The following is a 25,869-nucleotide window of genomic DNA, read 5'->3' as shown; positions in this document are numbered from 1 at the left end:
TGGTGTCCAAAATTTCAAAAGGGAAATGACCTTTACACAAAAGCGGACAAAAGTAAACGTCTATGTGTCTACTTACTCAATCTTGCATAATACCCGATAAAATGCGCCGATAAAAGTGCGCATTACAACAATTGTCAGATTTTAAGTGACCAGTGATTTTACCTTTGTGAGTCTGTACGTCTTTTCTTTTTGAAGCGGGGTAGGAGGAGGGGTCCGGAAATCCAATTATTTTGATCCTCCTTTTTTAGCTTTCCCCATTCCACTGGTTCGCTTGACTATACTTTTCCATGATTCATTGATCCAAACATGTCGTCGCGCATGTCACAAGCGAAAATCCGCCACGCTCGTTGTATTTCTTCTTTTTGCTTGTATCTTTCTAAGCTGGTCCAGAGAGAGAGAGAGAGAGAGAGAGAGAGAGAGAGAGAGAGAGATGTGGTAGGGATAGGGAGCCTTACTGGTCGATTACTTCAACCTTACCAACCAACACAGTGAAAGAGAAAGGCTTGGGGTGGGGTGAGCGGCTTTCGGGTATTTTAATATTAAGGGCTATTAGTAATACGAATTGGCGTAACGGGTGGGTGGGTGGGTCTGGTATAGTCAAATGTCACGCTTAACATGAAATGAGTTTGAAGTTATATATTATCAACTTAGAAGAAAAAAAACTAATTTAAATGTTCAGAGGCAATCTGGTTTACGAACAATGTCTTTTTACGAGCTAAATTAGGCAATTTAATATTGTATTTTATTGAGATAGTATTGCACTGTAATTATCTTGATGCATGAAAATTAATCAAGATGCAACGAGCGTTTCATTTCTTATATGCATTGGGCCTTGCTACGTCGGAGTAGCTTATAACTTCCTTATGTAATTCCCGCAAGATGGTTTAGCGACTACTGACGTTTAGTTTAAAGACACTTGATTTAAACTTACGACTCCAATGGTGGCCACGCATTGCTCAATTCCGAGTGGATGTCGATTCACCCATGGTTTACATAATTAGCAGACATTGCCCCCTCCCCGGCAGTCTGTCAAGGGTGGATTTACGACCCCCACTTGATGTTCCTTTGAGTCCAGCACCGGCAATTCATGCCACTTACCGTGAATCGCACGCAGCCAAATAAGGCGCCAGTAACAAGTTCCTATGGCCATGTTATATACATCTGGCTTTCCACCCGTCCTTTTGACATCGGCTTACACTATCGTAACATAAGCCGGCCGGCCAGCCGTGTACACATCGCTTTGACACTCATTGTTCGCAAGGCTGACACTCGCAACATTTATGAAGCGAATAATTAGCCTCAGGGTCTAGCATATACATATTGCTATCTATCCATTGTTCCTTACTTATAACGTGACACTAACGTTAGGAAATTGCAAGTACTTGCAGGGTACTTGGTGCAAGTTCAGTTTTTGTTCTTCTCCCTTACTCCATAGACTTCCCCGCATCCTCCCTCTCATCTCTTACTCCATAGACTTCCCCGCATTCTCCCTCTCATGCGCGCGCACGCGCGCACGCGAGAGAGAGAGAGAGAGAGAGAGAGAGAGAGAGAGAGAGAGAGAGAGCGGAAATCATTGATGTTTCTATGAAATTGTGATCCATGTTTGATTCATTTAGAAGTCCGTGATTATTAGTATTTTCTCTCGTTATTTTATTACATCGCTAGCGACGAATCAGTGGAAATTCATAACAGGTCTGATGAATATAGAGGCGATGGCATGCTGGTGTAAAATAACCTAATGTTGAAACAATATCGTCAATAACTCTACACCAGCCTAGGGGTCAGTATAGTGCTTAGTTGAAAAGCTTATGTTCTAGTCGACCATGACAATAATGACATATGAAGGTGCCTACTTCAGTCCTGTTAATGTACGGGAAGTGTTCGTGGTCGAATTCAAAGTTGCTAAAATTTGAGAACCCGTATTAAACGTTGGACCAAATAGGACGTTGGAAGGGATGGATCAGTTCGACTTTCCCATGCTTCCTTGAAGACAGTTATACCTTCCTCGTTTGGGATGTTGATGTTTAAGGAACATAAATCCATGCTTATTAGGAGAGTGCTATTTGGAAGGTTAGTTTTGGCGCTTTGTGGAGATAATCCGTGGTATCTTGGAAATATGAATGCAGTTTGTGAAAATAACTGCCGGATTAAACCATGTGGTGTCCGTTAGGCCTCTTGCCCACTCACCCACCCATCTCCTAATACGTTTTATCAATATTATTTTGATCCGTTGTCGCGGGCCCCTGGCCGGTGCCTACTCTCTGCCTATTTGGTAATCCGGCACTGGTCAAAATCAACGAATTCAGATATTTTTTAAGTGGGATGTTGTTTATTGGCCTCCCCGGGTTACCGTCTTTGTATATTTTAGGGAATAAATATAATCACCCTGGTCTGGGGTCCACTGGTAGGTGGAAGGTTGTTGTTGTTGTTGTTGTAGGGTTTAACGCCAATTTTCAGCACACGATAAGCTATACATGGCGGCCAGTATTACTGGTGGAGGAAGAACCCTGGAAAACCCCGGAAAGAACCACCGACCCACGAGAAGCTATTGGCAAGCTTTCTCACATGCTCACATTAGCCGAATCCAAGACTCACACCCACGCAGAAAGAGGTGAAATGGCAGCTATCCGTAACGGAGAGCGCTTTAGACCACTCGGCCACTCGGGGCCCCCTAGGTGGAAAGTAATTTTGTCATCAAATGTGTCCTTCGTTATGCATGTCTTTTAATATTTCACACACACTTTCAGCGTGTTTAGCTCTTGGATCATGACTGAGTTTCTTATAATACATACATACATACATACATACATACAGACAGACAGACAGGCAGGCAGGTAGAAAGGCAGAGCTGCCCATGATGATTACTCAGTTATTATTTATTCAGTTATTATGTTTGTTACAAGCATCTATCATGATTAGTGAAAGGGTGCAATTCGATCCTTTAAAAATATACACAAAGACAACATTACTGTACTGTACATTAGAGTGAGAAAAGCACGACGATAATCAAACATGAATGTAGTATACATCTCACTGAAAGTGTAAAGTTTGACCCTCACTTTTCCGGTCTTGTGCAGGTTTGTCGTGGATAACGACAATTCTGTGTCACAAACCCATCATCGTAAAACGTACTGCCAAATATATCAATTTAGACGGTGTCAGGCTTTGTTAAACTGTGATAATTACGTTTATTCTGTTCATCACGGTTCGGTTAAACACAAACGTTATGTGGGTGTATAATGACAGTCGGCTGCTCTTAGAATAGCCGCGCGTGTCGTTGACTAACAGCAGTACATATGTCTGCTTTTTCATGATCAGATTTACCTAAGAGATACTTGGAATCTACAAAATAAGTTGCTTTGAATGTATGAGATCCAGTTCTGTATTCAATTTTGTTGACACGACCGCCACCTGTAGCCTCGTTTTTATTCATTTTCTGTATGCCGTCGGATTGTGGCTTGAGATTTCAATATCAAATAATGGTTCTGTACTGTTCTGTGTATTGGGTGAATCCTACGATATTTCCTTGGGAACTCTGAATTTATTCATGAAAAGACAAAGTTGGAAAACAAGTAAAATTACATGCTTAAATTTTTGGAGAGGTTTTAAACTTTTCATTTGGTTTATCACTGATTTGCATAACTACAATTCATTTGATTAAAATCTTTTCTCAGTGTGACACATGTTCTTACTTTTATACAATTATATATTTGCAGGTCCTAACAACTGAGTATATTGGGTAATTTCCAAAGAAGTAACTTCAAGGTTGAAGTATATTTTTTGATTCAAAGATAAATAAAGCTGAGGAAAATAGTTATTAAATTTGAGAGTTAGTCGCTCTAAATTATTCAGATATGCAAACTGTTGAATAATTTTAAATCCAAAACAATGCAAGCGTGCATTAGATCGATGATGTGATACAGCTGACGCATGGTCTGTACCCACCCTTGATATAAGAAACAAGAACAAGTCTAATTTTTCAAATGTATTGTTCTTTTTGTGATACATGTACACTAAATTTATTCTGAATAAATGTAAAAAAGACAATTTCCTGTTTGGATTCCAAACCTATATATGTGTTGAAGCTGTGATGGCAAAACCTTTGATCTGGTTAAAACTGCACTTCGCAACAGTTTGCCTTTACATTAACACACCTTGCTCTCAATTAGTTAAAGTTGTAAGACATAAAACTAAATTGGCCTATATCACCAGCCTCTCTAATCACTGTCAGACGGTGTTCAGATTGTTAAACATACAGGCAGATATGTGGCAAGCCTTTCCCAACTAACTTAAACTGTGTTCAGCTGGTAAATTATACTGACAAATACTTTACCGACATCTATCAATCAGTGTAAATGGTAACATGGTGGTAATCTTACTGCGAAATATTTGACAATCCTCCATCAATCAGTTTGGACATTGTTCAGGTTTCAATCCCAATAGCATGTGAACTCAGTGTCATGGAATAGTATAAACCCACTATTTATTAAATAAGTGTACTCGGGTTTCGTTTTTTGTGTACAACGATACCCGAGCTGATTTATTTACATTGTGCAATATTTCGTCCTATACCGCACGTGCGAAGTGCTTTCGATGGGAAAAACCGATATTCATCAAGCGCACAGACAATGTAGGGCTACATCGTCTGTGTAATAATACTTCACCGTAGGTCGAAATCATTACATTACAGAACGTATTGTCAGTGAACAATCTACTTAAGGACTTGCAAATCTTCAGCTGCAGAGGTATGTGAGTTATTTATTAATTTCTTATGTATATTATAAGTTATAACTATTCTACTACCTCGGCTTGCATAGTATAATGCAAATATTTTCTATTCTTTTTTTGTGACGTAACAGGAGATTTATATTAGCAATAAAGTTGCATTTTATCAGGAAACATTTAGTACCATAAGATTCTTATCGGACACAGGTAGGTTCACTTCTAAACCTGTTTATTGCTTTGCAATGTTCTGCCGATAATGTAATTTGTATAGCTTACCGTATACAACGTAAATACGCGTTATCGTACATGCCTGTGTCATTCATAACACACGGTGTTAGATTTATTTTCAGCTGATCAGAATCGCCCGGGTACCAGCTTTAGAGCTGACCATAGAAGTTGATCAAATCGGCTGTAGAGCTTGCCACAGCAGCCATAGAGCTGACTGAACAGTGTCTTGCTGTTTGAGTGGCAGATGAACAGGTGTTGCTGACCAATTGAAGGCGCTGATTGACCAAAGAATTGAATGGTGGTCGGTGACTACCCGTAATGCTAACGGAGTGTTTTGTGTAATTCCGTACGTGTAATCTTAGAGCCGTGGGCTAATTATGGGGGTTATTATACACAGTGTTCTGGGACTGTAAAGATATTTTGCATGATACATGTTCCATCGTTTCATAATTTTACTATTTGGATAAAGTACCTCATTTTTCACTATTTGAGTGAATATATTTTACTATATGAGTAAAGTACGTCATTTTTACCATTTGAGTAAAACACATCATTCGTTTCATCGTGTGAAATTACCAAGAATATTTTATACTAATTGAGTAAAACACATCATTCTCTTCGTGTGAAATTAATGTGAATCATTAACCTCACTCCTTGTGCTATCCAATGTCATTTACTTGTATTCACATTTACGTTCGTACAGGTTATTTTAATTTGTCCAATATTTGGATCTTATACACGCAAGTATTAATCATAATTCTTTATTCATTTGAGTCATTCATCAATAAACGTTGTAATTTTGTAACCATCAAGAAGTGTTCTGTTATAAATCCAAAGGCAACCCGGTTATTTTGTTACACTCAGCGTATCCTTATTTGTCCACATATGATAGATTTGCAATTTAATCACTTGAATCTACTTCTAACTGTTGACCCGTCTGTAATCCAGAATTCCGAGGATTCCGGTTATCAGTCCCAGCATAAAGGCAACAACGGTCAAGCCGAAGGAGGCGTTGAGATGCTCTTTCATATCCCCGACTGACTGTCCAACATACACCGCAAAGGATATCAAGGCGCAGAAAGCTGTAGAATTATTTAGGTAATTAATAAGTAGCTAGTGAATGAATGCAGTGGGTAGTGTTAGTAAGAATTCCATAACCTAAAATAGTTCGATTAGTTTTATTTTGAGCAAGAAAATCACCATTATGCCATAACAATATTACCTGTCCATGTGTGGGGTTATGTTTTTCAAGGACTTCACTTCATAGTGAAATCGCACATTTCCCAGCAACCACTGGCATTAGGCCAATATTCCGCCGCAAGATATCCTATCGGAACGAACTTAAACATATAATTGCTAGATATAATTGTTTTTCATCATATTTCAAGAACGAATTGAACCACATCGTCAATGAGCAAGTCATTCGCCACATTAACGACCTTGACTTCTCTTTCCAGTCAGAATGATATCCCTGTAAATAATAGTATCAATCAATCGCTCCATCTATTTTAAAGAGAAATATTACGCTGAAATTTTATTTGGTGGAAATACTTTGTCATATGCAAAGAATATTGCGAGAAAGAAAAAAACCCAAACCAATCAATTTATTTGAATGTTGACCTTGGAATGAAATAGCTATGATTGCTGACGTATTATTCTACATTCATTTTCAAATTTATTAACTAGCATTGGTCTTTTTTATTTGACAACATTAGTTACAACACAGTGGGTAGGTAAAATAAACTATGCATGATGTTGTGTTTAATTATGATGGAGTAAGGACAACTTAACGTTTTCAGCCAGATATTCAAAAAGTCTGCAGATGTTTATAACGTCTGATCTTTTCCTTTTTAAGAAATAAACCATGATTTTAATGACATTTAAAATATAATACCTTTATTACAGCCAAACTTGTATCTAATGATGGTTATACTTGCTAACTGACAGCCCAACAAAAAAAGTGGTTTATACAGCTAGTATAAAGCTTAATCGAGTAATTTGTGTGTAGCAATATCATGTGTCTGCTGTGTGTACTTCGATTTGAATTGATCCTACCTCCGGCGAAGCTCAGGCAGACTGCTATGAGATACACGTTTTTCTTGCTAGAGATGCAGAACATGAAGACGATTACAAGAACAAGAGCCGCTAGGAAAAACAGCCAGGATAGGGTGGAAAATGCCCGTACAGCACGGAACCAGTCTGCAATAGGAAAGCAAATTACAGACTTCTATCGGTGTGATATAAAAACTTAAAATAATAACATAATTTCCTGGAAAATGTAACATTTTTCAGAATCATTAATTCAGGAAATATGTATTCCACATGTTTATAAAATAGGCCACGGAAATTATTACTTAGTATGGAACACGATATATATCGGGACAAAATATTATATTTATGGAATCATTAGATCGATTCTTATCGTAAAATATTCAAAACTTTAAGGAATGAATGTTGGCTAAGAAAAAACATTTTAGTCAACTTGATCTTTCCGACCTTTACCCATTCCCACCCAACTTGTGTTGTACTATATTCTCTTCCTTTTGTTTTGAACTTGTTTCTCTTCTATTTATGTTGAATTCTTGTCATATATTCTTTCTTTTAACTCGAAGTCCAGTTACACATCATTTATTATTCTGTCAATGAAATTTCACTTTGTTCTTCAAACTGGTGTAATTGCTTAACTGGAAAAAGCCTACTGGATGTTTCGTGGATGGACAATCACGGGGACGATTATGTTTTGCATACGTATTTCTCTCCAAGGGCGATTCCTTCAAGGTGTAAGATCAACCATTTTACGTATTTAACCTTAAGAAGAAAAAAACAAACAAGTTTATATCAACTTCCTATTGTTTCACTCTCAAATATAATAATTAATACCCTTAATCATAAATGGGAATAATACAACAAACAGTACTTGTAATTACATAGTACATACTAGCCGTTCAAATAGCAGGTTTACATTCATGTGGATAATTCTGTTGCTTGTATTCCAAATAACTTTACTTTGGTTGCTTATTGCCCTTCGTATATATATAACTATTTTTAGTTCATACTCACGTTCGAACAGCAGATCTACAATGCAGTTTCGCATTTTCCGGATGGTCATTTCCTCGACAGCGTACGACTGCTTTCTTCTCTCAACACTCTGAATCTTATTTAGCTATACAGTCTTACTGAGTGTTATTGAAAGCAGTGAAGTGACCTTTTTGCCCAAGGAAATCTGCAATTAGGAGGTTGTCCGTTCCTGCGCCGTTCCTTCTTTGAGCGTTATGCCCTCTGATCCCTTCCTGATCGAGTAGCTCGAAATCAGTCATCTTGCATGTCTTGGCTGGGATCTCTGTTCGCATTGACAACAATTTTTGTTCAGTTGAAATGCCGAAGTTTGATGTTTCTTCTTTGCTTTTCTTATCACAGATGCCTTTACATCCCTTGCCTTTGAGAGCTGATATTTGGTATGGATGTCATCCCCCTTCTCACATACGATAACTCTACTATACCTCTGTAATTTGTATGTACACTTTCGTTTCTTTGTGTTATTTTCCGCAGCTAAATATTTGAGGCAGTATTTCTGTTCTATCCTAAAGGCAATGATCTGGGTTATTTGCTTTCTGCACTCTCTAAAACTTTCTACTCAACTATCGCGCCTATCATTCTGGCATCCGGCATAAGAAAAACACCCTTAATATACTTGCTTATGTAAGCCGAGATGCTGACAATAGGGTATGGATCATAAACGAAAATCACAATTCTATTGCCTGTGACTTTCGCTAGCAGACGAAGGCTTGTTTAGAAGGACTCGTAGAGAAATATCACTGACGGTGAACGACGTGCATGAGCTACTCAGAAAGGAAAGTTTTAAGAATTTTCATTTGCGCACTGTTCAATAGAGTCTTTTCAGTCTGTTTACGTCCGCGTTCCACACTTGTCGTAGTGTAGTCTGGTGACTTCATATGTTGTATGCCGCCAGTTATGATGTAACCCTTGTGGATATAACTTATACTATCTATTAACTACTATGATTTGGGTGTTCAAATAATTACATCCATGACATAAGAATTTGCTGTGAGTGGCGCTGATCTTGACGCGATTATTCATGGCCAAACAGCCCAAATGCCAACAATGGGCAAGCGGAAGTCTCCGCACACGACAAATTAAAACTAGTAAATCAGTTTGATCGCCTATCCGATTTGTTGGTTTCTAGAGCATCGACAAATATATATTGTGTGCATGCCTTTTCGGGCTTAATGTGATGAGCTATGCCATATAGGAGGCTAATCTAAGTGCGAGTCACTATCTGCCATTAGCTAACCACGAATGTGATCTTTAAATAATATAATCATCCAAGTCTGTTTGTTGAAAATCAGCATCCACCTTATTTTAAGTACGGTGCGCTATTAATACTAATATCAGATGTCATGATTACATACACGCCTCAAAATTCTGGAAAGTAACATTGAGAAAAAAATTACAAGTACAACTGGATATGGATATTTCACCATATCCAACAAATGATCATTATAATTGAGGACGGATTTGTCAGCAGAGCAATCTCAGGAAGTGACGTAAGTCATTAAGGATAAACAACCAAGTAGCGTTGATGCTGATAAACGACTTGCCAATGTGATGCTACAACTCATGGCTGCGAGAAAACTCCAAAATACTGCCGACAATCATACCAATCCATTTGCGACAACGGATTAACAAAATCAGCAGGCTATACTTTCGTATGTTCTCTGGGTCGACCAGGCTTTTTTAGATGACACTGGTTAGACATCATTCCATATGCACATGTTCAAGGGACATAATTGCGACAGCGTTGAAACAAAGGCGGAATGCAGTGTCTGGGATCCAATGTAACGACAAGCACTGCAGGTCCCTACTGGTTACATTAAGCATATACCTGACCAACTACTTTCAATCGACATAATAACATGTGATACATTGGTCGTTAAAACAAAATAACATGTTAATAACGAAACGGAAAGTGCATGGACATCACGTACATCTTTTAGCTAGAAAACCTCCTTTACCATGAAGCAGCAACAATACGCAATGATATTTGTTGTGTTAAAGCTATGTTGACGGCTCACCACAATCGGGTATGTGGTATATGCCGTTTGTAAATATTACTAGCCCCTACATTGCGTAGATCTAATGGAGGGCACTGCTGCGTAAACAAAAGGTTCAGCGAGGTGTCAAAGCTTCCATGGTAAGTATTCGTTCCACCTGACTTCGGCCTGGTTTTTGTTGCCTTGTCACACCTGCTGATTGAGCTTGGAAAGCACAACGCTTCCACTACATCCTGTCCAGATCGGACACGGTTAGCAGTCCTTAATCCGTGAAGTTCCCTGGCAATCTTATAAGGTCAATGAATTCATACTAACGTGTTTATTAATCCACAAACCATTGAGAAGCTCACTTTTTTGGTAGACCGTACCTTGTTTGTTATATGTACTCAGACTACTATTAAGAAGCCTCTATTCATTCCATGTTTCTAGAGCCAGGTTTAGCCGGAGGCTGTTTATTACCACTGTGCATACGGTGCTTATACAACTTATTGATTTGGAGAGGGTGTCCTATAAATTGTTGTGTCTGGTAGCAAAACGTCAGCGGTCGAGCATGGTTTGGAGTGTGAGAAGGAACTGGTCAATCCGCACTGGGGGACTTGTTTGCTTTTGTTGTTCATCCACGTGATGTTTTGCTTTCATTATGGCTGGAAAGGAGCGGTATGTGAACTCAGTTTCGCTACCGGTTGTGCGCGCTAGCTTTATCGAAAAGTGTAAAGCCACAATTCTTGTTTTATGGGTTCGGGCTGGTGATTTATTTATAACGCGGTGAAATCGCCATATGTCATGCATAGTCAACGGTGACTAAGCACAGGTCGTTGTATAAATGGATGTTTGCAGTGTGAAGCCGTCGAGGATGTAGAATGCATGTGTACTCTGTATTCAAGTTGTGTTTATTTTTGCCTGCCACGTAGGAGCGTCAACCCACATGATCTATCTGCCATTCGTCCTTTCCATATCGAACATTTGGAGTCTTCCGCTGTCATTGGTAAAAGCTAAATGAAGAGAAAGGAAACTTTTCTTTCTGTTGAATTTCAACTCACGTTCATTGCTGAAGGGAGCCCTTCATAGATGCCTGAGCATCCCTGTATGAAATAAGGTCTCTTGCAAGCCTCAGTAATTGGTGGGCAAAGTTCTTGGGCATTGCGCTTAGAGAATAAGGTTACGTGGAAGATTTGGACAAGAGCCTCAACAAAATACTTGTCTTTTTCAACGTGATATGTCTTCTTTAATTGCTTGTTTTGGGGCGGGTCTCCGTTTTCAATATGATATGCGTACCTCTATGCTTCTGGACAAAACAGCTGATCAAGCAGTTTGGTGAAAGGTGCAACTGTTGACGTTTTTGAAGATAATTGCTTTGTAGTCATTGACGTCGTAGCGAGGTAGAGTCGTCCTCTGCATTAGCAGCGCGTTAAGCCAGGCATATGTGCAACGTAAATGTAGTGACCGCCAGTAACCGTTTTCGCTTTTTGCTTGAAACCAGTGTAGGATATTGTTTCGTGTTCCTGTTCAAGGACTATTTCCTACAACTATAAGCGGACCCGCTTCGGTTCACCAGTAAGCATGGCTTCCGTGGCTTTCGTTTCACAATGTTGCTTAGTATCTCTGCAGGTAGTCATCTTTTTCAGCAACATCCGTGTTTGCGATGCATAGTTTCTAACATTCTTGTAGCCTACTTATCACCCCAATAGTTATACATTATAACTGCAGAAGATTTATTGACAGACGTGCCGTTATGTAAAGCCTTGTCCAGAACCGAGTCACATGAGAACAGGCCTCCAGGCAAACAGATGTTAGCATCTATAGGAAGGTGCCCACTTGAATAAGCTTTCCATCGAAATGTTTGCAAATTGGAGCTGGCATATTATAGCCGCTGGCAAGCCTCCTGCTCAGACTGAGTCGTTTAAATACAATATGTGCTGCTTTGCAACCGCTGCAGTGTCTCCTTGTTAGGTAACAATATCGTGCAGCAGGTTACGCATACTATTGGGAAAATGGTGAAATTAGCCTGTTGTTCTCTGGGAGACCTTGATGTACTTGATTAATTCTCATATAGAGATATGGGTCAAGCTGCTGTCTCGGGTAGCAATTATTGATGTCAGAGACACATTTTCGGTCTTAACAGAGCTGACTCCAGGTTATTTTGTTGGAGCATCTGCTCTAACAAACCATCTGACTTGGCTAGCTACATATGCTATGTTGTCGCTGCAAACATCAGTGCTGCAGAAAATACAGCTTTGTGTGGTATAGTCTTTCCTTTGTAATAGCCCTCCTAGTATTGGAAAGATAATGCATCGCTCCTCAGCGTATACGAGAACTTTACCCGGGACAAAGTCTTGCCTAGATATAAAAATAATGAGGTCGGTGTTTGGAACTCCTACAAGGTAAAAACTGGTTGGCCAGACTGGACCACTGATGGGTTTCTGCAGGTAGTCTAACTTGGAAAGTACATGCATATATGGTACCTTGCCCATGATTTCAATATCTGCGCAGGCGATGTCAGTAGTAATCGGGGTTCCAAATGTAATCTGTCCTAGATATTGCGAGCTAACAAAGGCGAGATAACTGACCGTAGGGTAACTTAACTGGAGAGCTTTTCAACCAATCCCATAAAAAAAAAACAGATTGTGTGTCTAGTTCCAACACTTGTCGTCTGGATTTTGCCCACGACGTCTCCAGGTACAGCGCATCTCAAAGTTGACCTGGTAGGTGTGTAAGTCGCATGAATCGCACGAGTATAAAAATCTAACAACCCACATGTTCATAACTTCGTTGATCCGGTAGTCACGTGATATTAATAATAACCCATTTCAAATGTTCTAGGATACAAAACTCTATTAAATGAAAGTGTTGTACTGTTTGTATAATAATGCAAACACCAAAGAACAAAATATTCGCAAAATTATATATGCCGAGAACAACTACCCTAGGTGTTTTGTATCAAGTGACCACCACGTCGACATGTGCTCTCTACTTGATGAATCTGTCCCGACTGTTGTGACAGCGACAGCTTTCTAGTCGTTGTTTTTGACATAAACCTGTTGAGAATTATGGTCGTTCTTGTCTTTACAAACGGAATCTGACCTTCATTTAATACAACTTAATTTTTGTAGAACATAAAAAAGGAGTTTGATATCACATCGTTACTATTGGACTTCCGATCTCGTAGTTGGAGATTTGTGTAGTCATGTGACTAGTAATGCAAATGGCAAGTACCGAGTCAAGTTTTATATATGCAATATTTGTTCTAGTCTGTCAGCGGATTAAAGTCATAACGGTTTTAATACTGAGAAATAAATCAAATGTAGTCTGAAGCATTGGTTTCAAATCATAAATATGACCCAGGAAAAGTTCGTGATTGTCGTCCAATGTATAATTTATTAATTAACGATACGAGCGCCTGTGAGTGTCATTACAGGTTTGAGGACTGGTTTATCAAATTCCATGCAGATATATATATATTGATGTTACAGATAAGTCCGTCCTTATTTACACAGCAAAATATAATTTCGAAGGTCTTCTTATAAATATGTAAATCAACCCTTTATAAATATGTTTTATAATAACGGAGTTTTAACCAAACCGTCTTAAGGAACTTAGGTTGTTTGAACAATTTTATTTGTGGTTGTATTGCCACTGATTAATTCAGAGTTGAACTTTTTCCATTACATTGAAAGATTCTACTACTTTACATTTATCTGGGTTTTTATACTGTGATAGGGTTAGCTTTTTGTATAACATGCATACATATATATATATATATATATATATATATATATATATATATATATATATATATATATATATATATATATATATTGTTATCTTGATTTACAAATGATTATTCTGACTTTTCTAGAATTAAAGGTTTAAAAGAAAGCAAAACTAATTGCGCTTATTATGTTTTTTTTCCTTTTAGCAACATAATGCAGGTCAGAAAAATATATTTTAAATTTTCATTATGTTCACGGAAATAGCTTTACATGCCTATTTATAGGAATATGGTCAAACTTGTTTCCTTTGAGACCATTTTGTGGTTTGTTGCATCATCATCTTTTCTGACTTGAATGTTTTGGGAGAGTCTTGAAATGGAAGCAAATTTTGATTGAAAACATGCACGTTTTCAAGCTAAAATGTTCTTTGATTCCATTCAGTAATGGTCATATGTGAACCTAGAAGAAAACCTTAATTTTATCCTGAAAAAAACCGGGAACTTACCTGAAGAGTTAACTTTAAAAAACAGTATGGGAACCATGTGTTTAAGCATCACACCAAACTCTTGAAGAGTCCGAGTCTTAGCATCAAACTACATCTTGAAAAATCCGTATCTTGGAATCACACCAGTCTCATGCAAGTCCGAGTCTTAGCATCAAACTACAGCTTGAAAAATCCGTATCTTGGAATCACACCAGTCTCATGCAAGTCCGAGTCTTAGTGTCACACCACTTCTTGAAAAGTCGGAGTCTTACAATAACAACAACCTCTTCAAACGCGCTAGTCTTATCATAACAATAACCTCATGAAAACTCCTAATCTAAGTCCGATCACATTTTTTGTCTCGAAGATAGTCTTCCACCGAAATGGCAGAGTCACACCAACCGCTTGAAAAGTCTTAGCATCATGCTAACTTCCTAAAAAGTCCGGTCTTAACTTCACACGATCTCTTGAAAAGTCTGAGTCTTTGCATCACGCCAACCTCTTGAAAATTCCGAGTCTTAGAATCAATCATACCAACCTCTCGAAAAGTCCGAGTCTTCGCATCACACCACCCTATTGAAATGTCCTAGCATAAGACCTATCACCTTTTTGTCTCTAAGATAGGCTTACACTTTCATGGCGTAAGCATGCTCTTCATTATCCGTCAATGTGGGACTAGATGAAAGGATGCACCCCTCGCGCCTTTTTGCTAGTCGTGGAGCTGGTGTAGAAATCTCACGCTTTTTCACTTGTGCCTGTGTTGTCAATTAGGCACCATTAGGGTATAGGCCGTACTTTCCGCTGGCCTGTACAAATGTATACCGCTCCATAAGAATCTCCATTGCAGCTTCATATGATGGGTTAAGGAGCTCCCATCGAGGCAATCGTTAATCTTATGTAATGTATTGCTATCCGTGATAATTTATAAGGATATAATTAGGTCGACAAATTTCTAAATGGAATTTTTAATCCTATAATTTCTTGCTGTAAAAAAAAAATTATACCATGTTACTGAAAGAGAGATCAATCTCATGGCGCTGTCAATTTTGCATTTCCCACAAGAAACGTCTGAGAGCATGGTGCCATACACACCGTTGGATACATGCCCTACTTGCGCATATTGGATTTGTGGTTTATGTACGATGATAAAATATGTGATATTAATCAGTCAACTGGTCATACAACAAGCGTTGTAATTATCAATAACTATAACTAATTATAAAAAACAATTACTAGTCGTTGTCAACATCACCCTTGTCGTCATCATTCTCGTCCTAAATAATTATCTGCCTTACCTGGGAGTCCCTCGTTATCGATGTTTACGCAGCTAATGGTTATGCCATTATTCGCGCACGACATCCACAGTCCAGCGTGAAACGTGGCATCTGGTAAAATAACGGCTAACCAGTAGGGGATGGCAAACCCAACGAGTTCGATGATCAAGCACATAAACAGCAAGATCAACACGATCTTGCACAGCAATGACGTTTCGCGGAAACCCATTATGTCACCTTTGTGCGTCTCCTTTTTAATACTGAGAAAGTGTGTTTTTTCCGTAGAGGATTCGAATTCTTCTGTTATATTCTCTTGTAGAAAACACTTATCAAGAGAAACTAAGTTTTGATAAAGAAGAGTTCCTGCTCACAGTTATTCACCGTCGAAGTAATTTAGAATGCCTGGAACAAAGGTCAGTGGTTTGTATTATGAGATGTTATTATTAAATAACCGATGTATCTAAATATATATTTTTCAATTGTTAATTGATCCTTTATCTTAATCTCAAGTCAATGATAAACCTGGAAAACACTGAAATTTCCTTGAATCCAATCTTAGTCAGGAAAATCGCTGAATGCTCACGCTATACGGATTGACTAATGAATATCAAATCTCTCACCTAACCTAGCTGACCAAATCTAAACGTTTGCAGTCAGTCTTTGAGTTCCTATCCATTTATCACCTTGAGTTTGACCAGCTTAATTACGAACTTAATGTCCATTGCTGTTTATTTCATCCGGAATCTCTTTGGATTTTTCCAGCTAATTACTCAAGATAGCGACGTACTTTGTAAGAAAACTAGATGATATGTATACACTGACCACGGAAAGGTCAATACATAGCCCTTAGCTATTTTGGTCGTTATTTATCGCTGACCTTTTTTCTAAATGTATGATAAAGGAATTTCACGGATGGGTTGTTATATAGCATTAGTCAACTTTCTTCTGTTGTTTTCTTGTCCTCATCTCTTTGCATTTCTTCTTAGCTTTGTCAATGTTACTCTAATTAAATACCACAGAAGAAATTTCTTTGGCGGTTTACGTCGAGTTTGCTAATGATTTACAAAAGTAATATTTTACAATGATACGAAAAACGTATATGCCAATGTGGAGAAAATTAAAGTTTCTTACTAAATTGTCCAAGAAATTTCAGCGATTATGTTTCATATTGATCGATGGAAGAGGGTGAATTGATTAGGTTTCTTTTTGAATGAGGATAAAACTTGTAGTGATTAAGTTTGATTAGACTATAAGCCTTTCTGCCGCTCATTAAGCAAAATGTTTATTTTGGTGTCGTCAGGTAAATTTTATACATATACTGCATTGTTTATGCGAAGGGAAAAGATAGCTGAACACGTCGAGAATTGTAATAACGGATGTGGGTTGTGTTGGGTGGGGTGGATGTGGGGGACAAATATGACTGAAGGAATCTGTATTTCAGAAAACAAATGGAATGCCATTATCCACTATGATACATTACATGCTGAAATGATATCTTGGAATAGAGTGAAACACTTGACAATTCTGAATATATTCAAGGAATATCGAACATTTTTAATGATACACATTATATTTTATACTTTAAGTGGACAGTGAAAATGGAGCCTCTTATTTCGTCCCAACTGTTAATGATCACATCACAAAGCATTTTTGAAAATGAATATATAATGAAAGACCTAGAGCCAATTACTAAAGCCAAATATTGATAAAAGATAGCTACATAGTATCACCCTTCCTTTAACAACAACAAAAGGACCCCGGGTGGTCGAGTGGTCTATATCGATCACCTTTACCGATCACTGCCATCACTCCTCTGTCCGCGTGGGTTCAAGTATGATGTTGGGCCAGTGTGGGTATGTGAAAAAGCTGCAAGTAGCTTCCCCGGGATGGGTGGTTCTTACCGATGGGTTTCCTAAATTCTTCATCCACCAGTTGTACTGGCCGCGATATAAAGCCTATTTTAAATAGTCTTGTCGTTATACGCCAACGTGTGTATTCTTCCTCCAAAACTGCTACACGTATACTATTCGCTGTCTAAACATGACATGTAAGGACACTACAAATTGTTTGCATGAATAGGAATATCAGCGACGTTTTAATAACACAAATAATAGTTGTGCAGAATACAAAGAAAACGGATTATTCTGTGTCTTATTAATTGCTATGTTGAAGCCGGTACATATAGCTATGTATGACATGTATGGTACAGCTGTAGCTCGTTCAGGAGCTTTAGCGCCCTCTATTGCATACAAATGACATAAAGAGCAAATTACTTACATGTGTATCATTTTCATTCCAGTTACAATTCCTTTCGTGTGTTGTATATCTTTAAAAATAAAAAGATTCAAATGTCGTTTGTTGCAAAATACATTCTGTTTAAATGTATGAGAAGGAATTTACAAACCTACAGAAATAGTGATATAATTTTGTGGAAAGACAACCTTCATGCACATTAAAAGTTTCAAGGTTTCAAATAAGGAGTTTTATTAACTCTACCAGCTGAACACTACATAATATGTTTGTGGAAATTCTTGTTGACCATAATGTATGCATCAAAAAGATTTACAGAGGAACTTCGTTTGACGAATATTAGAACGAAAACCATAATTAGCTTTGATGGAATTATTTGTACAATTTGGTCTTCCGTAATATGTCCAACCTGATCAGGTGTCAAATGTTATGTCTGAAAAAATTTCCACCACGTTATGCATGAATTAGGCATCCCGCAATTAAGTTCCTCTATCACCCTGAAAGTCCAGTTTAGAAATAGTTCACCAAACTTTGACAAATATGATTGGATCAAATTGCTTATATGCTGGAAATGATTGGGATGAAGTTGTTCATTTACTTTTGGTTGCTGTAAAGGAAATAGTTATAGAAGCAATAGGTTTTATGGTAGGAATGTTTGAAAAAGGAAATTAAAAATTTTATTGGAGAATCATTTTCGAAACCCAGCCAAGAGTAACTGGAGTTCAGCATATATTCTTTTGCCGAAACCAGATAGTACTTTCCACCTGTACCGACTACAGAAAGATGACTAGATGAGTGCATTGAAAATGCATAATTTGTCACAAGTTTTGAACATTTGAAAGGATTCTGGAAAATTCTATTCACGAAAGGGCAAAAGACATTTCTCCATTGATAACAGCAGATGCATTTTATCAATATAAATTAATTCCGTTTGGAATAAAAGGTTCGCTTTGTGCTTTACAGCATTTAATGAACATGACAACATCCTATCTAAATAACTGTGACGCATACATAGAGACGCCATCATTTACAACGACACCTGGAAAGATCACTTGCAAACCATTCTGAAATTCTTTGATAGATTCAGTGATGCAAACTTGAAAATCAGTTTGGCAAAAGTGAGTTTCCTGTGCCCGTGTTACATTTTGACGACATATCGTGGAGCAATGTCTGGTTAAACATTTAGGGGTTAAGGTCAAGGCCATTTCTTAATTTCCTGTTCCTATTAGTAAAAAGCAGATTACGTGATATGTAGGTATGGTAGGATATTGTCAGAAATTTTGCTCCAATTTGTCCATAATGGTCGAAACTCTGAACAATTTGTTGAATAGGATAGATAAGTTTCTTTGGTCTGAAAAATATCAGGAGACTTTAGGTAAATTAAAGGTCGAATGTAAGAATGCACCTGTGCTTTCTGCTCCGCATATCTGTCAATTAAAAGGTATGTTGATGCAAGTGATGTTGGTGTTGATGTAGCATTCATTCAGGACGATAAAAATGGTGTAGGTGATCCAGTGTGCTATTTTTCTAAACGAATAAACAAGCACCATATAAATTATTTCACAATCGAAAAGGAATGTTTTATTTTGATATTGTCTTACCAACACTTTGTGTATATCAGGTCAGCTTCTTTCCACGAATACTACGTTCAGTGATCACAACCTATTCACTTCAGTTAGCAAGAGGGAAAAAAATACTGTGATTATTAAGGTGGAGTTTAATGTTGCAAGAATCAATATTGACATCAGGTATGTGAAGGAAAACGATAATGTAACTACACTTTCTCGTATATAGAAGTTTTATATTGCTTAATGCATATTTTGTGTCATTCATAACACATCACAGTGTGCAATTTTAATTATATTTGCTTTTGGTTAATGGAAAAGAAAGCTATATTGTATAAATCGTTCGTTTTGTTTATAATATGAGGTGTTATGCATATATTACATATAATGAATATTTGTTGTTTTTACTCTTTCTTTTGTCACTGTTTCTTAGAGCCTAAAAACGTAACATAAAAATACATATCTATATTCTGTAGCTGACCTTTGTGAAAGATCAAGTTAATGGTGCACCTGTCCAGTGACATTTATTCGTAAACAACATAATACACAGGTAATAATTCCCACTGATTTCAGATTAAATATTCAGATCATTATTAATTGCAAACGTCAGATTGAGTTAAACATAGTCTTGATTCTGAAGTTACAGCAAATAAGAAGTCAGAGTATTTCCAGGAAATGATCATTGCCACCAATGTCAAGTGGAGTGGTATCTGGATTTATTTACTTTAGGCTTTTATGTCTTGCCTAAACATACGAAGCGGAATCAGTCTTATTGTTGTGTTCAGTTTTTAATTTTGGACGGATTTATTTATTCAGATTAATATCCACTTGAATTACAAAGTGCTTGATAATATTCTTAGACAAAAACATTAATTTGAAATCATAGTGAACTCAGTCAAGTATATATTTGGATTATATTATTTGTAAAACATACAAATACTCTTAACACTAAGCCATATTCCAGGCCATTTCTCGCTTAGTGCATCTGAGACTACATCCGCATCAACAAATTTAATAAAGGAATATGTTTAACTCCATTGGAATTCAATAGAAACTTCATTTATTTGGACTTGAGATTGATCTTGTACGACTATTTTGGATTTAATTCACAATACTGTAAGTTATTTTTAAGTTTTCACGTTTTGCTCTAGATACAAGTTGAGAAATTCAAATTGAAAGTTTGGATAAGGCCCATACAAAACATTTGGATAAGGCCCATATAAAACATTTGAATAAGACCCATACAAAACTTTTGGATAAGGCCCATACAAAACATTTGAATAAGACCCATACAAAACTTTTGGATAAGGCCCATACAAAACATTTGGATAAGGCACATACAAAACATTTGGATAAGGCCCATACAAAACATTTGAATAAGACCCATACAAAACCTTTGGATAAGGCCCATGCAAAACATTTGGATAAGGCACATACAAGCCATTTGGATAAGGCCCATACAAAACATTTGAATAAGACCCATACAAAACTTTTGGATAAGGCCCATACAAAACATTTGGATAAGGCACATACAAAACATTTGGATAAGGCGCATACAAAACATCTAGATAAGGCCCATATAAAACATTTGTATAAGGCCCATACAAAACATTTGGATAAAGCGCATATAAAACATGTAGATAAGGCCCATACAACACATATGTATAAGTCTCATACAAACCATTTGGATAAGGCATATACAAAACATTTGGATAAGGCCGATACAAAACATTTGGATAAGGCTCATAGAAAACATTTGGATAAGGCCCATGCAAAATATTTCGGTAAGAATCATACAAAACATTGCATTTTAACGTCCGAAGCCCGTTGTAAAGCTTTTTAACTTAAATGTTTTGATAATATCTTTCGGTGGAGTAGATGACTGAGTGTGAGTGCGAGTTTTCGTCTACCGTTCATCCAAAATATAATAGGAATTGTAATGGAACTTAACGATACAGGAAATTAAAGTTTCTCTTTGCCACAGGATATAGTATTTTAATTCACATTTGACCAATCCCAAAGGTTATCAGAGGTATACCGCATTCAAGAAATTCCAAGGATCTAGCGAACAGTCAGTTGATCCGGATATGAGTGTGTTCCCACAATTTATTCACATCTTCATTCATTTGTTGGTCTGTCAAGCGGGTCGGTCAGAAACTCATTATCACAACTGTACTTATTTACCACAGTAATGTAAATTCGCAGTCAGACATTGTAAGACTTAAAAGACATTTATATAGATGTAACTGATCAATGATAAAGTTTTGTTTTCACACATTACATCTAGATATTATCTATTTGCATCCTGGAATGCCAAAATGTTCATTACTTTGACAGCAGAATTGTCAGAACTTAGAAACTATGTCTTTTCTTAAATTCTACCTGCAGGTAGACTAAAATTTAAATAAAATAAATATGACTGTGTTATGTTCTATTTAGCTCTGTATGTATTGTCGGTTATACTGTATCATATATCCAGTTGAAATCTTTATCAATTCAACATCGATAGTGCAATTTTCATATAATTTTCACCATATACCTAATGGTCCTTTGTCAACAACCATTTTCTCAAATAAAAGAAACCGACGTATATGAATTTTAAACAAAAATAATGTCAGTATTGGTCTTCATAACCCGAGATCTTATATTTTGAACGATTATACCGGGGGTGGGAGGTAGGGAGCATGTTGTTGTTATGATTATGGTCTAAGGTGTTGATATAGAAAAAACTTAACATAAAATAACATGGAAACAGGAAGCCAGACGTAGTCCGCAGAATTTATCAATGTGTAAAAATTCCAGATCTCTATCACGTGTAAGTCTACATCCAATAACATTATAGCAAACGCGGTCATTTCATAAAAAACTGGAATTATAAGTCTTTCGCGTGACTCGAACAGGTTTTGAACCCGCAATCTCCCATATACGAGGCGGACGCTCAAACAAACTAGGCCACCAGTGCGGTCAAGATAGTGTAATGCAGTGTATTCCAAATGCCTCTGTTTGTAAATAATTAAAGCTGAGAGATTTAAATTGACAGTTTCGATAAGACCCATACAAACCATTGGTTATTAACCATATGAACCTGGGATATAGCTTTTTAACTTGAAGCTTTAGATAGCATCGTTCGTCGGAGCGGATGACTGAGTGAGGGTGCAAGTTTTGATCTAGCTTTCCTCGAAAATATAATCGTATTTGTAATAGGACTTAACGACAGGGGAAATGAAAGTTTCTCTGGCAACAGGATATGGCATTTCAATTCACCTTAGGACCAATCCCAAAGGTCATCAAAGAGATACCGCATTTAAGAAATTCCAAGGATCCGACCAACAGTCAACTGATTCTGATATTTGTTTACCTACGATTTATTTATTTGTTGATTCGTTTGTTGGTCGGTCAAGCGGGTCGGTCAGAAACTCATTATCACAACTGTACTTATTTACCATAGTAATGCAACTTCGCAGTCAGACATTGTAAGACTTGAAAGACAGGAATATAGGTGTAACTGATCAATGATAAAGTTTTGTTTCCACACATTACATCTAGACGTTATCTATTTGCATCCTGGAATGGCAATATATTCATTACCTTGACAGCAGAATTGTCAGAACTTACAAACTATGACTTTTCTTAAATTCTACCTGCAGGTAGACTAAAATTTAAATAAAATAAATATGACTGTGTTATGTTCTACTTAGCTCTGTATGTATTGCCGGTTATTCTGTATCATATATCCAGTTGAAATCTTTATCACTTCAACATCGATAGTGCATTTCTCATATTATTTTCACCGTATGTGAAATGGAACTTTGTCAATAACCATGTATTCAAATCAAAGAAACCCACTTATATAAAATTGTAAAAAAGTTAATGTCAGTATTGGTCTTGATAATCAGAGAGGTTAAACCTTCACTTTTTGAGGTACGATGCCCTTGTTGAAAACGAGTTGCAAACAAAAAGATTACGCAAATAGCCCCCAAACAAATCTTTTTGACCCTGGCTGGCAATTTCGGTCACAACAAAAATCCTACCTATCTTTATCCCATTCAGATTTAACGTGTGGTCAGCAATTGACATGTACATAGTCTCGTCATTCGGGGTTAGATTAGAAATAGCCTTGAGCTATTTGGTCATTATTTATCACCGTCTTCTAATCTAAGCGCATGACAGAGACATTGTATTCGCGAGTCATACCGGTATCATTGGTCGATTTTCTCTTACTCCTTGTACTTTCTCCGCTTGTAATTCCATTTGTGTTATCATATTTCCCAATGATCTTAAAAGGGAATACCAGATAATAAATCTCTTTTGTAGCTGATATCCATTTTGTTAGTGACGCCAATACAAATTTAACAACAACTAATCGTTTATAAGGAAAATAGAAAGGACATGTACGTTTAGGATAGAAGTTAAGTCTGGTACTGAATAATCGTAGAACGTGTCGAGATTATGTCTTATTCAATGACCGAAACTACTATAGTGATTAAAGTTTGCATGTTAGAATACGAGGTATACCAATCCAAGGAAAGTTATGTACCGGTCTAAAGAGCATTGTATACCCTTGTATATTGTATATTGACTAAAACATTAATTTGGAATAATAGTGAACTCGGTCATGGGGATATTTGGATTTATATTATATCGATACATTAAATGACTGTTAACAAATCTCCTAATTCCAGGCCATTTGGCACTTTAGTACGTTGGAGAGTACATGCACATGAACCCATTCAATATTGAAAATTATTTGGAACACTACTGGAATAAAATTGGAAGAACATATATTTGATTTCTGATGGAACGTTTTGGACTATTACGGATTACATTCACTTTTTGTTCTAGATACATAAATTATTTGTTGAATTTTACAAAACTTGCTGTTTTTCGCTCTTTTATGTTACTCAGTTTAAGAGTCGTAACAATACTGTAATGACTGACGTAACCACAGGTATTATTGTAATCATTGGCGTAATACCAGGTATTAACCTATCAGATGTCATTTTGCAAAGACATGATTCGCTCGATGGTTGTTATTATGGGGCAATCAGCTCATACATAATCCAGATCTGTCTCTCAGGAGAAACTTTATATCATAAAGGAACTATTAAATGAATTACGATAGTTTAATGAGTGTGGTGGTGTGATTTTTATTTTAAGCGTAGCTTTAACGATTGTTCAGGTTTATCGCTACGATGTCAGTAGTGTGCGAGTTGATAGTGATGTCTAGCACTAAACCATCAGGGGCCCCGAGTGACCGAGTGGTCTAAAGCGCTCACCGTTACGGATCACTGCTATCTCACCTCTGTCTGCATGAGTTCGAGTCTCAGGCTCGGCTAACGTGGGTACGTGAGAAAGCCTGCCAGTAGCTTCTCGTGGGTTTGTGGTTCTTCCCGGGGTTTTCCAGGGTTCTTCCTCCACCAATTATACTGGCCGCCATGTATAGCCTATCTTGTGCTGAAAAATGGCGTTAAACCCTGCAACAACAACAACAACAACAACTAAACCATCATGCCACATACCTTTAGCATCATGACCCACTTCGTCACATTATCCTGACACCAGGCCGACCAGTCCTAACAAACACATCTTAATGCTGAGCGCCTAGCGAGGAAGCTGCTAGTAGTATTTTTATTATTGGATTAAATGATCATTGTTGCGTATTTATCGATATGTACATTTTACCTCATCTCTCCAAAGTAAATCAAGTCCGAAGGACTTTATATTAACTTTGTGAGTGATTACGTAACAATTTATACATCTATATATACCCAACCATGATAATTTAATCGTTATAATTCCAATTTACTTTCTTTTTGTCATCATATCAGCAGCTTTCATTAACAAGCGTTCACTGTCATGTAGCTCGAAGTTTTCTTTCATTAGCCTCTTCACTGCATAGAATACAAAGCCCCATCTTCGTTAGACATGAGTGTCCGATTTTTGTGTAGTAATATATGGCAGACTTGAGTGTAACAGTTGGTAATGCTAGTTATCCAATCAGCTCGGTATGATCATTTTGTTTTTCATTTAAAATAAATGCTTAAACCAGGTTATATTACTGTTTTAACATTACGCTTGCGTATGTATGGTGTTGCTATAGCATCCGTTGTTCTTGCTTTCCGCCCATTTCGTTCTTTCAAAAGCAAACTCGTGTCCATTTTTAGTGAGATCCATTGTTCGTCAAATGACCCTGACCTTTAGTAACAGCTGCTGGAACATGATATCGATGCGAAATGCAATAATTTCTAAAGACTGGCTGGTAAAGCCTGCCAATGGCTTTCTTCGGTAAAATGAGTTAGTATTGGAGTGCAGAAGGTCTGTGCAATTACATTGTTCTAACTTATAATCGACGCTTTTTATCTGGGAGTTTTACATTTTGAACGATTATACAAAGGGTGGGAGGGATGGGGCTTGTTGTCGTTTTTATTATGGTCTAAAGTGTTGATATTGATAAAATTTAACATAAAATTACATGGAAACAGGAAGCCAAACGTAGTCCGTAAAACTTCCAAATCAGTATCACGTGATCGTCTACATGCAATAAAATTTTAGAAAACGCAG

This window comes from Sinohyriopsis cumingii, chromosome 9 (assembly GCF_028554795.1).
Source record: "Sinohyriopsis cumingii isolate HCF-2022 chromosome 9, ASM2855479v2, whole genome shotgun sequence".
Classification (NCBI taxonomy): domain Eukaryota; kingdom Metazoa; phylum Mollusca; class Bivalvia; order Unionida; family Unionidae; genus Sinohyriopsis; species Sinohyriopsis cumingii.
The sequence above is the reverse complement of the archived record's forward strand: the minus strand, read 5'-3'. Positions refer to the sequence as shown.